Source organism: Phyllobates terribilis, unplaced genomic scaffold (genome assembly GCF_046119375.1).
Source record: "Phyllobates terribilis strain yellow unplaced genomic scaffold, ASM4611937v1 Scaffold_4__5_contigs__length_816908805, whole genome shotgun sequence".
NCBI lineage: Eukaryota > Metazoa > Chordata > Amphibia > Anura > Dendrobatidae > Phyllobates > Phyllobates terribilis.
In genome coordinates this window covers 288,101,681-288,106,961 of record NW_027362764.1, presented here as the reverse complement: position 1 = coordinate 288,106,961, position 5,281 = coordinate 288,101,681, and the positions used below count along the sequence as shown (strand labels likewise).

Below are 5,281 nucleotides of genomic sequence, written 5' to 3'. Positions count from 1 at the left end.
ATTGCTGGTCACATGACCTTGTTGGCCTATTTAGTCCTGCTCCGCCCTTCTGGCTTTGCTGGACTTCATTGTATATCTAAAAAAAGGGTCTTAAGGGCGCTGGTGGGTATAGTTAAGTTAACCTGCAGCACGTAGTAAGGGGCACCATATACCACATAAGCATAAAACCTAAAATAAACGAGATCTACTGCGCTGGTATACTCACTTTAAATGACACGAGAGGTTAAGGAGATAAAAAATATATTTTTATTTTTATTCATACAAAAGCTAGTTAAAATAAGGATAAAATATGAGGCTAAAAATTCCCAGAAGAAGCGAGGTTCAGTGGAGGAATATGAGCGAAATATCAGTGGATTATTCTCGGTATGTCCAGGACGTACAGGTACCTGTGAAGGGTATATATACTATGGTAAGTATAGGAATAGTTGGCGGATTATCTTATTAGTATATAGAGATTTTAGTTACCTGAAACGTAATTAGGTGGTGGAAGAGTAATCACATATGGATGCCTCTGGTTAGTTCTCTTGAACCTGTCAGCTGTGAGTAAAAGAAGGGGGGCTAATTATTAAGAGACAGGGTATTACCACGTTTAGAGTTTGAGTTGGGTATTTTACCTGTATAGTAGAAATCTTAAATAAGTGGAGGGGTCTGTATATATCTGGTAGGATTAGGGGGTTACTCCCCTGGGTTATTGCAGAGACTATAGGGTACTATAAAGTGGAAATAGAAAATTAAAACGTTAAAACGTATATAAATCTAAATAGCACACTTATCACAGTTTATCTTACCTGTAGGGAAGTAGTTTTGTGGATCTAGAGGGTAGTAGTTGTCCAATGGTGGTGGATGTAGTCACAGTATAGTCATCCAGACTAGTGTAGTCATCAAGATTAGTTATACCACCTAGGGGAGCTGTGTGTCAATTGTGGTTATTATAAATAATAACTATTATAATACAGTACTCATAGGTAAAAAGAAAAGTAAAATGATCTCTTATATATATATATATGTATAGAGTTACGTACTGCTGCAATAAAATGAGAGGTCTTACCACTATTGGCTCTGTGTGATGGAAAAAGAATCAGCTTTGGAGTAGGTTGAGCTGTATAGAAAAAATCCTGGTTTGTAGCAAGAGGTAGAGAGCGCTGGTAAGTGTTTTAAAGCTGTTTCTTTCAACAGTGGTGCTGATAAGAATTCCTTGGGGCGGTGGAGTCTGTCGTTCGTGCACGTGTAGTCCCGGATGGGCACGTGCTGCTGGAGTTGTTATCTTTGTCGGCGTCCTGGTTAGAATGCCTGCTTTGTGGGGACGGGACTGCTGGATGTCAGGGCTGAGGGCGTCGGAGTCCCGGCCGGAGACTCCGGCACCTGCGTGCAGCACCCGAGAAAAGAAAGATGATGATCTCAGTAGGACCTGCGTAGCGTAAGGTCCTACTAGTCACGTGACTGGGAGACGGAGAGCAGGAGAGGCCAAACTTCCTACGCGTTTCGGATACTACGGTATCCTTCCTCAGGGATGGTCATGATTCTCACTGCTCTCATTATATACCCGCCAAAGCTTCTGGGAGGTATTTGTGGTTAATTATCATTAAAGGCAAAAAGTTCAATTCCGGTGTTTAGGCCCCTTGGCCTCAAAGAGTCCATCTTAAATATCCATTCTGTTTCCTTTTTAGACATTTGTTTAATGTAATTGCCATTCCTCCAGTTTTTTTGGATAATCTGTATCCCTATAACTTCCATGTCTTTTATGGATCCTTTGTGCTTATCTTTAAAATGTTTGGATAGGGGATGTCCCTCAAATTTGTTTTTAATATTTCTAATGTGTTCACTGATCCTTTTATTGAGAGCCCGTATGGTCCGTCCCACATATAATTTTTTACATGGACACTTTAACCCATATATCACACCTTTAGTGGTGCACGTAATCTGGTCTTTTATGGGGAATTTTATAAGTCCATGAGAGATGTGGCTTTGTTTTTTTGTGTGTAGAGCTTTACATATTTTACAGTCTCTACATGGAAAGAAGCCCACAGTATCTGTTGTGTGGAGGGGCTGTGGATTTTTGATTGTAGGTGCCACTTTTATGCCAATGTTTTTAGCTTTCTTAAAAATAAATTGGGGGTATGGAGGTATCAAATCCCCAATTATCTTATCATCCTTTAAAATGTCCCAGTGTTTTTTAATGATAGTTTTAAGTATATTAGAGTTGGAGTTGTAGGTGGTAATAATGGGCACTTCCAGTGTGGGTTCCATACGTATGGGGCGGTTCGTATTTTTGGAGTTATTAGTTATTAATAGTTGGCCGCGTGGAATTGTTTTAATCTGATTTTTGGTTTTTTGTAGAAAGTCTTGTTGGTACCCTTTGACAATAAATTTATCTGTAAGGAGATTCGCCTCTTCATTAAAATCTGATGTTTTTGAGCAATTCCTGCGTAATCTTACATATTGACTCTTTGGTACATTTAAGAGCCATCTGGGTAGATGACAACTATCCAGATGGATATATCCGTTTGTATCCGTGGGCTTAAAAAAGGTGTTAGTACATAGTTGTTCATTATCAATGAAGATGTTTAAGTCCAGGAAGTTAACCTGTTCTTTGCTAATGGAGGCAGTAAATTTCAAGAAGTATTCATTTTGATTAATATCCTCTAAAAATTGGTCTAGGGCTGGTGGGCTGCCTGACCAGATGAAGAGGATATCATCTATAAACCGACGCCATAGGACTAGGTTAGAACGTAGGTGTCCTTCTGGGTAAATGTTAGAATGTTCCCACATACCCACATATAAATTTGCATAACTAGGTGCAAATCTCGTACCCATAGCGGTACCCCACCTCTGGGTATAGTAGTTCTTACCATATTTGAAAGAGTTGTGATTCAAAATGAAGTACATACATTCCTCTATGAAGTGAATTTGTGTGTCTGGTATATTACTTAGCTTTTTTAGAAAGAAAGTAGTGGCTTCACAGCCTTTGTGATGCTGAATCACCGTGTAGAGGGAGGTAATATCCAATGTACCTAGGATATAATGTTTTTGCCATTGGATTTGGCTTAGCAATTGAAGAGCATGTTTTGTGTCCTTCAAGTGGGCAGGTAATTGTGGTACTAAAGATTGGATATGGCGATCCACATATCTTGAAAGATTAGAGGTGAGGCTCTGGATACCGGATATAATAGGTCTACCTGGGGGGTTCACTAGGGATTTGTGTATTTTAGGGAGGTGATAGAAGATTGGTGTTCTGGGGTGAAGGGTCTGTATATAATCAAACTCATTTTTGTTTAGGAAACCTTCATTGAGGCCTTTTTCAAGGAGAACTTTCATTTCTCTTAGATGTTCTCTAGTAGGATCCTCTTTTAGTAGTTCGTATGTACGGGTGTCGTTGAGAAGTCGCATAGCTTCCGCATGATATTGCGAGTAGTCCAGAATTACTATGCCTCCTCCTTTGTCCGCTGGGCGTATGGCGATACTTTCGTTATTAGCCAAACTATGCATTGCTGTGCGTTCCTTGTTGCTGAGGTTATTTTTAAACCTCATGCATTTTTTCTCACTAATTCTTCTAATATCATCCACGACATTTTTTTGGAAGGTTTCCATTGATTCTGAATATTCATGGATAGGGTGAAAATTAGATTTTTTCTTTAGATCTGTGTGTATAAACATAGAATCTGCAGATGTAGAAAACGTAGAAAACGTAGTTGGACATGTTTTTTTCTTGAGAAAATGTTTTTTAAGAGCTAGATTACGCATGAATTTTTTTACTCCTATGAAGGCATCAAATTTATTGAATTTTGTGGATGGGGCATATTTTAACCCCTTATTTAATAGTTGTATTTCATTTGGTTGGAGAATGTATTGACTTAAATTAAAAATTGATGTAGTTTTTGTTGTGTTTAATTCCTGAGATTGTATCTTTTTCTTTTTGGCGAATTTCCTCCCCCTACAGCCCCTCTGACGTTTCCTCGATTGGCCACACGAAAAAAATCCGTGGTAGTAGGTCTTTTTCTAACTTGTGGATGTTGGGGATTTCTATCTTTGGGCCTGGTATCGGTATTAATATGATTGATAGTATTCTGAGAGGGCAAGTGGGTAGATGTAGAGGGTAAGGAGAGAAGGGGGGGAGGGGGAGGGGGGGGGGAGGGAGAGGGAGGGGAAGAGAGGAGGGGGAGAGGAGGTGATTCTCCTATGTTATGTAATGCCCTGTATCTATTGTGAATAGAAATAGGGGTCCCGATATTATTTAGATCTGGTTCCTGGTTATTAGGTGTTTCTCTATTCCTTGGGGTGATGTTGCGTTGGTTATCATCTTCAGGAGTTGAATGTATAGAGAAGTCTTCTGGGTTGGTTATAGGGCTAGTTGGACTGGCATCTATTTGTTCAATGATCTTATAACCATTCTCTGTAATTAATGCACTTAGAGTGGGTTCAGGGATGCAGTCCCTGCCAAATTTTTTGCGTTTCCTTTCAATGATCTCTTGCTCTTTATTATCTATTCTATTTATAATATTTTTAGATAATTTGATAATAGCTGGGTGGTTCTGGTGGGGTTTAATGGTTCGAAATAGTTTAGAGATTTTACTCATACTTTCCATAAGTTGCTGTTTCCTTTTCTCTATAATGAATATTACAGCTTGTTTAGAGAAAGATTTAAACATGTCTTCCCACTCAGTTAGGGTTGTTGGATCACCTATGTCTCCTGATAGAGGTTTTGTGACACATAAACCCGCTGGAAATGTGTCATAGGTCAAATATCTTTCCAGTGTAGCCACTTCCCATAGGTCACGCATTTCTTTTAGTAGTAATTGCTCCAATATTTTGAGCGATTCTTTAATATGATCTAAGTTACCTGTAGGGAGAGAATTAGTGGATTCTTGTCGTATGTTAAAAATTTTTTGGATGTTTTGGATTCTATCAGTTCTATGAGTCCAGAGGTCACTCATATTGATTGGTAGTTTCCGGATCTACTGAAGTATTTAAAGATATTGGATTTTGAGACGTCTGGGGCTAATTTTAATATACTCGTGTCATGTGTGCCCACCGCTGCCACTTACTATGGTGGTGTACAAGTAAAAGTATATAAAAAAAGGGTCTTAAGGGCGCTGGTGGGTATAGTTAAGTTAACCTGCAGCACGTAGTAAGGGGCACCATATACCACATAAGCATAAAACCTAAAATAAACGAGATCTACTGCGCTGGTATACTCACTTTAAATGACACGAGAGGTTAAGGAGATAAAAAATATATTTTTATTTTTATTCATACAAAAGCTAGTTAAAATAAGGATAAAATA

At 38.8% G+C, this 5,281-nt stretch overlaps 1 long non-coding RNA gene across 1 annotated transcript; it reads right to left on the bottom strand.

Moving 5' to 3' along the window:
- Positions 1–291: 291 nt before the first annotated feature.
- Positions 292–708, bottom strand: LOC141264324 (uncharacterized). The gene is made up of 3 exons (XR_012319887.1): positions 615–708; positions 466–537; positions 292–386 (listed from the first exon to the last, which is right to left on the bottom strand). It is a non-coding gene; the product is annotated as an uncharacterized lncRNA (long non-coding RNA).
- Positions 709–5,281: the final 4,573 nt, after the last annotated feature.